The 12,895-nt window shown below is 39.8% G+C and overlaps 1 protein-coding gene across 2 annotated transcripts in view; it reads left to right on the top strand.

Moving 5' to 3' along the window:
* Positions 1 to 12,033, top strand: part of LOC128105112 (uncharacterized) — a 211,601-nt gene extending 199,568 nt beyond the window's left edge. Inside the window, exon 9 of one of the 2 annotated variants that reach the window (XR_008216259.1) lies at positions 11,324 to 12,033. The gene's annotated coding sequence lies outside the window, so the exon portion shown is untranslated. The remainder of the gene's footprint in view (positions 1 to 11,323) is intronic. The other variant, XR_008216253.1, reaches the window with a different exon arrangement.
* The last annotated feature ends 862 nt before the right edge of the window (positions 12,034 to 12,895 follow it).

Below are 12,895 nucleotides of genomic sequence, written 5' to 3'. Positions count from 1 at the left end.
AACACTTGTGGTGGAGTTCTGTTTTAACCTTCAGTTCTTTCTTCTTGGAAATGGTGAGGAACTTTATTTTCTGTGACAAAGCAATGTTTGCTCTGGCTCATATGTATGATTATTCTTTTTCTCCTATTGGCAAAAATCTACATATTTTGATGAAACATGTTGGCCCTCTACTTCAGTGTTTTCCATTCTCAAATTCTACATGAGGTGATCCCTGAAAGTTCATTGAGCATTTTCCAACAGTGTTTATTACTACTCTGAAGCCAGTTGTATGTCCTGTTGTTGAACTCTTTCTGATGCTATTTGAAGTTAGAGTCTGCTGTGCAGGTGAAGGGGTTGACATCCCAGGACGTCCCCCACTTCAGGTGCCAGCTGTCCAGGTATCTGCAAACAACCTATATTTCTTCCCAGATGACTAAAAGTTTACTGGACCCATGATCCCTTTTCATGTATGATCATTCACTCATATGACTTATGCAGCTCACAAAAGTGCTATACTTAAAATTAAAGCTAAATTCAGGAAATTCATTTAGAAGGGATGTGTTTGGCAAGATATGAGATAAAGGAAGAGCTCATAACTTCCATGTTCATGGTTCAAGAGTTCCTGTGGAGCTCCTTTGTTTGTTTAATTGGTCAGGTTGTTAGAGACAGGATATCTTGTATCCCTGGCTGGCGTCTGTAGCCATGCATGACCTTGAACTTCTGATCTTCCTATTTTAGTCTCTGTTGATGATTGGTGGATGATCTCAAACTTTGTCCTTTTCTTCCCAGAAATGTCAGGTGGTTAAACCTATTCAAGAAGTCAGTTCATTAACACAAAAGCATTCCTATCACTCAGGATATTCTATGTATTTTTTTTGAACTCTTGTACCAAGAACCTGGACTAACAATGTATTTAAATATATTGTTAAATTACACTACCAGTAGTGTTCTTTATTGTACATACTTAGGTCATTGAGAGGTCATTTTTCCAATCTTTTGACCTGAGATGCCTGATGATATACAAGTTAAGGAGGTTTGTACTTACAAACCTAGATACTAGAGAAATTTGGGCTACAGATGTACTTTGAAAACCAAGGCAAATTGTTTTTTTCTTAAAGCTAAGAAGCCAGATGGCATCACCACAGGTGTGGTTTTGGGGAAGAAGACTATAGAAATCTATCAGCCGAGCTCAAGAATAATTCAGCATTAAGAGGTCAAGGCTAAAAGGAGGAGGCATGTAGGATATTGAGGAGACTGGCTAGTATATAGGAACAACACTGAGGAAACACTAATCCTCTATAACTCAGGAGAAAAGAATGTTTCGAGAAGGAATGGATCATGACTTTAAATGTTGCTTAGTAGGTAGAAAACGTGAATATCAGACTGTATCTTTTGGTGGGAGAATATGGATGTCGCTGGTAACAAAGACAGAAGTATGTTTCACAGATTGGCAGAGGGAAGCACCAATCAGAGTGCCCTCAAGAAAGACTGAGGGAAAATAGAGACATGTACACACAGCTGTTTCAGTGATTTTTTTTCCTCACAGAGCAGTAGCTATTAGAAAAATTGAAGCAAAGAAATTTAGAATAAGAATTTTAGAATAAGGTTTTTAGAATACGAATTGTTTTTAAGATGGGAGAAATAGTAGCAAAATGTGTTTTAGGAATTATCCAACAGAAAAGAAGTTAAGTATCTATTGAAGATCATAGCCAGAATCATTCCACTGCTGCCAGAGTAGGAAAGAGCATGTGAGAACTCATATACAAGTGGAAATTAGCTAGGAGCATAGGTGTGTTGAACACATGGGTTTATAAGTGTGACTGCTTTTACTCTGTAGTGATGATAGATTTAGCATCATCAGAATGATGACATAAAGGAGTAAAGGAGGTGTGGGATTCCAGATGGAAGAGAAAGCATGAAGTAGTCTTCTACACAAGTGGAAGAGTGAATGAACTAGGAGAGTACAATGATAGTATATGTAATAATCATGTATAGTCTTATAGTAAGTGATTTGGTGTGCAGTACATATATAATGCAATATAATATATAGGATAAGATTGCCTGCCACCCTTAAACCACCACTGGTAATTCATGAATCAGTAGTGAGATTCTTTAAAGTTATACATTTTGGCTAGCCACATGAGTATTTGGGTATAGGAGCGGGCAGAGTTGACTTTCACCAGGATTATTAGAAGATCATAGCAAGAAAAGGAGGCTGTGTGATTACAGAAGGACCAGGAAGAGTTTTAAAGTGAGTAAAGAGAATGTTAGAGTTGATGGTCTGTGAAATGTGGCTGAATAATCAGGATTAGAGGTCCTGTTGGGGTTGAAGTGCTAGTAGGAATGAATTAGAGGGACCAGAAGTGGCCTGACGAGGGAAGTGTGGAACTGGGATCAGAGGGGAATTCTATTAGAGTGGGAGCATAGGGAGATTTCTGGGTTAGTGTGGAGGACAATTACTGAAAAATCCAAACACTAAGAGATCAATGAATCTGAAAGATAATTTGCATATGAACCCAAAAGACAGGCAGAGTAAGTAACAGGATGGGTGTGAGCTATGAATGACAAGGCTTGTAAGTAAGAAGAAATGAGTTGCCTAGGGACTTGGGAGAAAGTCATGGAATGACAGCTATAATGAAAAAGACATGACATTACTGTCTCCTGAGATATAAGATGGAAATTTTAAAAAGAAGATTTTTAAATTTATTCATGTTTAAAATTGTGTGGGTGTTTTGCTTGCATGTATGTGTGTGCACCACTTGCATGCAGTGCCCATGGAGGCCAGAAGAAGGCACTGGAATCCTCCTGGAACTGGAGTTACAAATACAAGTGAGCTGCCATGTGGGGGCTGGGGATCCCATCGGGGTGTCTGGAAGAGCAGTCAGTGCTCTTAACTGCTGAGCCAGCTCTCCAGCCCCAAAACAGATTTTGTCTTTCTTGAGAAGATAATAGGATGATTTGAAAGCAACAAGGGAACGCATGAAGATCACATAGATGTGTGTGTGTGTGTGTGTGTGTGTGTGTGTGTGTGTGTGTGTGTGTGTGTGTGTATGTGTAGAGTGTGTGTGTGTCCAGTAGGACAAGAGCTGTGGGCAGAGAAATAATGGAGGCACTTGAGAGGGCTGTAGGAGAAGCAGATCCCCAGAAAAAGCTGGATTATGGCTAGAGGGAGAGTAGGAAGAGAAAGTTCAGGAAACAGGTTCAGATCAGCAAATGGCTTTCCTGGTGACTGTCCTATAACACTGCAGTAAAGAGGCCAGCAGTAGCTATGCAGTTACAAGGCTATCATCCAAAAAATTGGCTATTTTACTTACTAGTTTGTCTATATTCATAATACAAATGTAAGACAATATCCTTGGGACATTTTCTTTTTTTGCATTCTGGCTGAAATGGGCCGTGGAAATGCTGTTTATTTAGCAAAGATTTTGACTGTGCAAATGATCTTTAACTACTTAATTGGCTTCGATAGATCAAAAGTAGGGAAAGCAATACGCATGCTGGGCTGGGATTTTATAGGCATATATATTTGGGAGGTGTTAGCAGGGTAGAAAGCTAAATCTTGTGGATTATTTATTATTACCAAGGTAAGAAATGGGAATTGTGAAGGAGTAATGGTCTCCTAAACCCAGGGGAGTTTCCTAAGCTGTTGAAAGTAGTTTACAAATGTGTGGAACAAAAGGAAAGGCTAGCTTTGTAAATTGTGGGTATTTGTTTATTTTTGTTAATTTCCTTTGTGTAATAAAACGGCTTTCATTTTGTTAGCCAGTATTTAAAGTTTTAGCTTTCTTCCAATTGATATGCCACAGGCAATAAATTATGCACAGTGCCACTAAAAACAAACCAGTTTTTTTTTAAAGCAATAATTACCAAAGACCACAATTACAGTCAACATTAAAACAGATAATGCTGGCCTACAACTCTGTGCCTGCCTCCCCTCTACCAAAATGCCAATTGGTGTTTATAAGCACAAAACATCGTTGGCTCCAATGTGCTAAGAACCTTGAAGGAGCAATGCTAGAATATGCTAGAATAATCCCTCCTGCCTCTTCATCCCTTCCCATTCACCACAGCCTAAGCTTCTGACAGCCCTACTGATGCTTTCTTTAATCTCCTGAGTTGACTCCTACATGCCAGTCTTCCATCTTCCTCTGTCTAGAATATACCTAACTCGGTTTTCCTAAGGCCATGTCTCCCTTACAACTCTTTCCTCTTATTTACACTCCTTATTTTGTTAGATGTTCCAAGGATGTGTGTGAAAGTGAAATTGGTGTGAATTTCCAGAACATAGCCTTAGCTGTCGGATGGCACTGGTAACTCTGAATTCTGCTACTGCAGGTGGAGCTCTGTGACTGATCCCAACTTTACTCTACTTCACTTACTACTCATCAGGCAGCTCTTTTGTCCAGCATGCTTTTTCACTGTAATTAGCATACTGTTCTTTGACTTTCATGTATTTCCTGGATAAGGTTATTTATCTCTTTGGCTTATCTTATTCTTCCAGGTATAAATATATACCCATGAAATGGTATTCTTAGCAACCAAACGTTGAAAAGGTCTTGTATCCATTTGGAAGTGTTTATGATGAAATGCTATGGTGACAGTAGCACCGTCTAGAACACATAAGGCCCTCTGAAAGAGAATTATCAAATTGTCCACAACATCTTTCACATCCTCTTCCTTATATTGGTAAGGGAAGTGAGGAAGTGTCATGTTAGAAGGGACTTACAGGATCAGTTTCCTTGGGTAAACTGAGCTCCAATGCTAATCCTCAAGCTTTCAGAGGGAATGGTGAGGTGGCAATCTTCTGAAGCATGCTTGTATGGTGGTATTTTATTTGTACTGAAATGTGATTTTAATTGTATGTTAATAAATAAAGTTGCCCGGGGGTCAGAGCTATTAGAGCCATAGCAAGAGCTTGGCGGTGGTGGCGCATGCCTTTAATCCCAGCACTTGGTAGACAGAACTAGGTAGATCTCTGAGTGTAAAAGGATACAGCCAGCATTGGAGACACATGCCTTTAATCTCAATACCAACCATAGAAGACCTGGAAGTCTCTACAGAAAGGCAGTGACGAGGCAGTCATGTGTTTGGGTTTACAACCAATGAGAAGGCAGAACAGAAAGACTATATAAAGACATACACACAGGAAGTAGGTCCCTTTCGGAGAGCTCTCTTGGCTGAAGCAGGAAGGGTAAGGCTCTTAGTTCTGACCTCTTGGCTTTCTTCTCTGAATCAGCTCTGTGTTTCTTATTTAATATGACTGTTGGTTACATGTACATGTTTGTCTTTACAAAATAAGGAATGTTGGATGTCTTCGGTACATTACCCAGATATTACAGAGAGAGAATAATGGTGTAGGAGTTACTGTCATTACTACAAGCTAATGGGAGTTTTTGATCAAATCAAATAAGAATCATATATCAAAACTATTTTTAAACACTTATTTAATTTACTTTGTGAGTGTAAGAGCTTTGCCTACATGTGTATACGTACACCACATGTTTGGTGTCTCAGAGGCCAGAAGAGGGTGTTAGAAGTCCTAGAATTAGATAGTGACTGTTGTGAGCTGCAATGTGAGTACTGGCAACTGAACTTAGTTCCTCTGTAAGAGTACCAAGTACTCTTAACTGATGAGCTATCTCTCCAGCTCCAATCAAAACTATTTTTGAAGTCAGTTCTAATGGTTCATTTTAGAAGAAAGTTGACAAGAAACTAAATATAAAACTTAACTTGTAATAGTTTTGAAAAGCAATTTGGGAGACAATGTAATAGAAATTTTCAAATAAGTAAGATTCTCAAAGGTCAAGGGTATTCCAATTGATGGAGTCACTTTTTATCACCCTTTTCAACAAATGGTCAGGTCCTGTGATGGCTCATCTTGGCTGTCAAGTAGACACACAGATAGGCTTGTGGGCATGTGGGTGGAGCATTTTCTTGCTTGCTAATTGATACAGAATGACACAGCCCACTCTGGGCAGTATCATCTCTAGGCATGTGGGCCTCAGTTGCATAAGACAACCAGCTGATTGCGAACCTGAAAGTAAGTCATTAAGCAGCTCTTTTTCATGGTTTCTATCCTGACGACCCTCATTGATGGACTATATATAACCTATAGGATCAAAAAAGTCCTTTCCTCTCCCAAGTTGGTTTTGGTCCATGTTTTATCACAGCAACAGAAGCCAACCAGGAAATGCTCTACCATCCTTGAGCTCAGGGTCCACAGCAGAATCTTTACCTGGTAACTAATTGTAGCTCCATCTGTTCAGGTTGTTATTATAGCCTCTCTTCTCACTGGGGATACCACAGATATATAATGCTTTACTCTTTCAAATGTTGTTCACATCTTCATGTACCTCGATTGTCAATGGATTTGGAGTATTTCTTTATAGACCAACAGAAGATCTGAACCTTGTGGCAAATTCCATCGACTGTGGCCATACTTTCTTTTCTTTCTCCTCTTCCATAGTTTATTTTCCACTTATAAAGAAGTACATAACTAACCAAAATTGTGTCTATAATTACTTCAGATATTCATGTCTATTTCTAGAGTGATTTTTCTATTTATAAAGAGAGAACAGTGTTCAAACATGGCTCATCAGATAAAGGTACTTACTACCAAGTTGACGATACGAATTTCATCTCTGGGATCTGAATAGTGGGAGGAGGGAACCAACTCCTATAAGTTGTCCTTTGACCTCCATACATGCACAGTTGTGTGTACAGACTGCCCCTCCTCACAAAAAAAGTTAAAAAGAATTTTAATAAAAGAAAAAAATAGATGCAGTGTCAGATGAAAACTTCTAAGGGGAAGTAATGTGCTATTTTTTGTTAACATAACTTTATGTGGCTTATCACATAGGTAAGCCAATGGCAATGACAATGAACAGTTTTAGTAAGTTCTTTCTCCAATTCTCCAAACTTAATTCTGAGACACAGACCTATAAAGTACATAGATGGGCTTAATATGATAATTAAACTGAACTGTTTTCCATTTATTTTGTTTCAATATTCTTGAATATAGATAAAATTTATCATGTGTAAGGAAGCTGGAACCACCTGTCTTCATAATCAGTAATTTTTAAATTGCCAAATGTGCCACCTTATTCTCTACCAGGTGTAAATACATATAAATCATTGTCTTGGCACCAACGAGCTAAAAAAGACTTGAATCATTTTGGGAATGGTCATTGTGAAATACTGTTATGTCAGTAGCTCCCCAGTTAGCATCTATTAAGTATACATTACTATCCTAGGTATGATTAAAATCATACAACAAACATAAATTATAGTTTGTACTAAGAAGGTCAAGACATAAAATGTTCACACGACACAGGTGACCTACACCTGCACATGCTAACAGTACCAACATTAGAGGAATATACCAAAATTATGAAAATTAATTAAAATGCTGATTTGACTCTGTCAGCTAGGGACAGGTCTTCCATTTTATGTCTCTGACATGTTTTCAGGTAAAACAATGCATGTTTGTGGACTGCACTGTGAGATAGAGGCACACAGACAAGCATTGTCTGATAGAAATACAAGTTGCTCTGGATTGTTACAATATCTCAATTCATCAGGACAGGCTAAAAGGAGCTGGTGGGTGTAGCTAGAGTTTTCCTGTCTGGCCCACAGTCAGGACAAATCTCTCTCACCTGCCAGTCCCACAGCCGCTCAAACCCAACCAAGTAAACACAGAGACTTATATTGGTTACAAACTGTATGGCCATGGCAGGCTTCTTGCTAACTGTTCTTACAGCTTAAATTAATCCATTTCCATTAATCTATAACTTGCCACATGGCTCGTGGCTTACCGGCATCTTCACATGCTGTTTGTCATCGTGGCGGCTGGCAGTGTCTCTCTGACTCAGTGTTCCACTTCCCAGCTTTATTCTCCTCCTTGTCCCGCCTACACTTCCTGCCTAGCCAATGGCCAATCAGTGTTTTATTTATTGACTAATTAGCAACACATTTGCCATACAGAACATCCCACAGCACTTCCCTTTTTTTTTTTTCAAAAAGGAAGTTTTTAACCTTAACAAAGTAAAATGACATATAATTTGGGAATTTGGGCGTAGCTTCTCTTACTACTTCCTGCTGGAGGGGGCGCTGTATCTTATGGGGACAAAAAGAAAATTTTAGGATCATGGAGTAGTCCATGAGGCTGTATCGTCTGAGCCAGTTGCCTTGAAACCATTCTGGATGTTGGATCATCTGGGCCATGATGTCATCGGAGACCTTTCAGGGGGTCTTGGCTGGTCAAACCTGATGTATCTCAATCTGGAACAAATCCATAGCCTCTGGCTTTCTGTGGGAACAAAAGCAGAGACTCTTTTCCAAAACAACATATCCTTATATCCAAATTTTGAAGTCAAGGTACCTTTAAAATATACATTTTGGCATAACTCAACAGCTTTTACAATTAAATGTTTTTCTGCAGTTAAAAATCCCAAAGACGCCGGGCGGTGGTGGCGCATGCCTTTAATCCCAGCACTCGGGAGGCAGAGCCAGGCGGATCTCTGTGAGTTCGAGGCCAGCCTGGGCTACCAAGTGAGTTCCAGGAAAAGGCGCAAAGCTACACAGAGAAACCCTGTCTCGAAAAAAACCAAAAAAAAAAAAAAAAAAAATCCCAAAGACAACACAATCCAGATTCTCTGTGTAATATCCATTTTTACGTGGCTTATTTTTTATACTACCTTTACTGTCTCTTTAAAGACTTTATTTTTAAAAACTATTTATTTCTTTATATAACTGTATATATTCCTTTTTCTTTCTCTTTCAAGCCTATGTACATTTTTACACACATTGTAAACTATTACATCTGAATCTGTCTTATTGTGAATCTATTGCTTTAAACTGCAGCAGTTGTGGCTGCTGGCTCCGTCCACCTCAGCTTCCCAACATGGCCGTGGTTTACCACCAGCTCTGGGAACTATCATGGGTCTATGCTTTTATCTAAGCAGCATGTATCCCAGAAACCTCTTTTTCTGTTTTGTACTAGCGAAGGCTAAATTCACCACGCAGCTTAATGTGCCACTTGCAGAGGCCTCATTCCCGCCATACTGCAGGACAAGAGCACATGCTAGGAAACCACCAGTAGCTCAAACAGGCAGCTGATGCTCATTTGAGAGAGACAATTAGGAACTGTTTTTAGCTCCATTTTAGAATCTTTTTCCCAGTTTTTAGGTAGAAACTCTTGCCCCACATTGGGCGCCAATTGTAGCTAGAGTTTTCCTGCCTGGCCCACAGTCAGGACAAATCTCTCTCACCTGCCAGTCCCACAGCCGCTCAAACCCAACCAAGTAAACACAGAGACTTATATTGGTTACAAACTGTATGGCCATGGCAGGCTTCTTGCTAACTGTTCTTACAGCTTAAATTAATCCATTTCCATTAATCTATAACTTGCCACATGGCTCGTGGCTTACCGGCATCTTCACATGCTGTTTGTCATCGTGGCGGCTGGCAGTGTCTCTCTGACTCAGCATTCCACTTCCAGCTTTATTCTCCTCCTTGTCCCGCCTACACTTCCTGCCTAGCCAATGGCCAATCAGTGTTTTATTTATTGACTAATCAGCAACACATTTGCCATACAGAACATCCCACAGCAGGTGGGGATTTGGCAGACACTTGAAACTAACCTTTCAGAAATATATTTCTGAAATCGATCTATACTAATGATGACTTGTAGCCAAGGAGGAGAACGGAGAAAATCACATTCTGCTTTTAGGATGAGAGGGCACAACTCAAGTCATAAACTACAAATAATCAGGTTTTTAAACGGTAGATAAAAAGCACCAGGAGGTGTGGTTTTACGGATCTCTGTGAGTTCGAGGCCAGCCTGGGCTACCAAGTGAGTTCCAGGAAAAGGCGCAAAGCTACACAGAGAAACCCTGTCTCGAAAAACAAAAACAAAAACAAAAACAAAACAAAACAAAAAAAAAACAAAAAAAAAAACAAAAAAAGAAATACAAGTTGATCCAGGCGGTGGTGGCGCACGCCTTTAATCCCAGCACTCGGGAGGAAGAGCCAGGCGGATCTCTGTAAGCTTGAGGCCAGCCTGGACTACAGAGTGAGTTCCAGGAAAGGCACAAAGCTACACGAGAAACTCTGTTTCAAAAACAAACAAACAAATAAACAAACAGAAATACAAGTTGAGCCAGAAAAGTCAGTCACATATGGATGTTTCAGTCTTCTCATGATCCTATTACAGAGGTTAAAGTTCTATTTTGATTTGATCCAAATACAAAAAAAAAACCCTTTTAAACCAATAATTAATATAAATTATTAATAGATTTTATATTCGTTTTCTTACTTTGCCTTCAAAAATCCAATGCAATTTTTAAAATTTATTTTTGTTTTCCATGTATGAGTATTTGCCTTTGAGTATGTGTGTGTGTCCCATGTACAACATGTGTGGTGCCCACTGAGGCTAGAGGAGGGTGTTGGATTCTATGGAACTGGGGTTACAGGTAGTTGTGAGCCACCATGTGGGTGCTGGGAACTGAACCTGGGTCCTCCGAAAGAGCAGTATGTGTTTTTAACTGCTGAGGCATGTTTCCAGTCCCTCGTGTATGTTTTACAGCCATAGATCATCCCAGCTCAGGGGTGTGAAATGGGCTTTTTTGGACTGGATAGAACTGACAATAGCTAGTGTGCTCCATGGAACTGAGAACGGAAAAGAAAAAAAAAATCGAAGTCCATACAAGAGACCTTGAAGGTGAAGTAATATTTTCTATGGTGGAGGTAGGATTGTATGCTGAATGATTTTGTGCATTGACAAGCTTATTGATGTCCAGACTTTGAAATGTTAAAATGAAGTAGACCAGATTTATGTCCTAACCAACACTGGTTTGAACATGTTCTAATTTTGTCTCTATGTTGAACTGGGGGGTTAGACAGAGAAAAAGAAAGAAATGGGATCCAATTTGTTGACACATGAGAGGTAGATATAACTTATGTATGCTGTCACCCTTTAATATGCAAATGGAAAACCCACCCTGCTCTGGACTTAACAAGCCCTTCATTGCTCCAAAGGATGTATTGAAGTCTGCTTGTGATTGCTTGCAACTACACAGGTTCCTACCAAATCTGTGGAATTCTCTTGCAAATTTTAAAGTACTTATTTTGAGAAAGAAAGTTTTTAGGCAAAGGGTTTAATAGATCCCTCGCTCTGTTGATGAAGATGAAGTCATGAAATTAGGTGCCATTCTGAAAATGAGATCATATATGACAGGAGCAAAGGGCCTGGCACATAAGAAGACCGATAGGTGACTGTTGGTATGACTATGGTTACCTTTATCAATATCAGTATTATTAATATCATCATGTCACTGTCTTTCAGCCTCCACCTCCAATAACTGGCAGAGTAAAGACATACACTCAAAGATTTCTTCAAGGACCACAGACTGACCTGCAGCAGTCAAGCTTTCTTTCACTCTCCAGGATTATTTAGTGTTACTCAAAACTGAATAAATATTCTCATTACTCTAAACACATGGAACTCTTCTTTCTCTTCTAGAAGTGGTTTCTGGATTCCCAGAGTCCCAGCCCATTTGCAAACTCTGCAAAGGGTTTACAATAACTAAGGTCATTTGCCTGCAGAAAAAAATGTGCTAGTAGTAGTTTGGAACAATGGTGTTAGAGGTCTCACTAACTGTGGCTTCTAAGAGCATGAGGCTAAAGGTTTGCATGGACTATAAGTGGGTGTTTTGTCTGTTTTGCTTTTTAAAATTTTATTTTTGGGAGGCAGAGGCAGGTGAATCTCTGTGTGTTTGGGCCATACTGGTCTACAAAGTGAGTTCCAGGACAGATAAACCCTGTCTCAAAAAACCAAAACATAAACAAAAACAAAAAGAAAAAATTATATTTTGAGAGTTTTGCTTGCATGTATATAAGGATACCACAGGTACTCTTCTTGCCCACAGAGATCAGAATAGGGCATCAGATCCCTTGAACTTGAGTTAGACATTATTGTGAGACACTATGTGGGTGCTGGAAACCAATCTGAATTGTCTGCAAGAGAAGCAAGTGCTCTTAACTACTGGCTCATCTCTCCAGCCCCATGCATGGGTATTTTATGGACACTCATTCTTCTTAAGGAGCATTAATTCCATTGTAGCCACATTGACGCCAGTATGAGGGACTTTAGTAATTTTCCCCCATTTTAACACCAGCCTAGCATGACATTTTTATATTTTTTAATTCATTTTTTCATTTATTGTACATACAGACCACAGTTTCCCCTCCTTTCTCTCCTCCCATTCACTCCCTCCACCTACTGTGGATATTGCTCTGTATGCTATGAATGTGTTGCTCTGATTGGTTAATAAATAAAATGCTGATTGGTCAGTAGCCAGGCAGGAAGTATAGACACGACAAACAGAGAAGAGAATTCAATTCTGGGAACAGGAAGGCTGAGCCAGGAGTTGACAGCCAGACACAGAGGGAGCAAGATATGAAGACAGAACTGAGAAAAGGTACCAAGCTAAGTGGCTAAACATAAATAAGAATTATGGGTTAGTTTAAATGTAAGAGCTAGTCAGAGGTAGGTCTGAGCTAATGGCCAAGCAGTTTTAATTATATAAGCCTCTGTATGTTTACTTGGGTCCAAGTGCCTGCAGGACTGGCGGGTGAGAGAGATTTGTCCTGACTATGGGCCAGGTGGGACACAGGAAAACTTCAGCAACACCTGCCTCCATTCTACACACCCCCATCCACTCCTCATTCTCCGTTCAGAAAGGGACAGGCCTCCCATGGGAGTCAACACAGCAGAGCACATCAAGTTGAGGCAAGACCAAGCTCCTACCCCTGCTTCAAGGTTGGGCAAGGCAATCTAGCTTGGGGAATGACTTCCCAAAAGTCAGTTCATGTACCAGGGACAGGTCCTAATCCCACTGCTAGGAGCCCCATAAAT

Source organism: Peromyscus californicus, unplaced genomic scaffold, assembly GCF_007827085.1.
Source record: "Peromyscus californicus insignis strain IS unplaced genomic scaffold, ASM782708v3 Scaffold_9__1_contigs__length_137607984, whole genome shotgun sequence".
In the NCBI taxonomy this organism is placed as follows: Eukaryota; Metazoa; Chordata; class Mammalia; order Rodentia; family Cricetidae; genus Peromyscus; species Peromyscus californicus.
The sequence above is the reverse complement of the archived record's forward strand: the minus strand, read 5'-3'. Positions and strand labels throughout refer to the sequence as shown.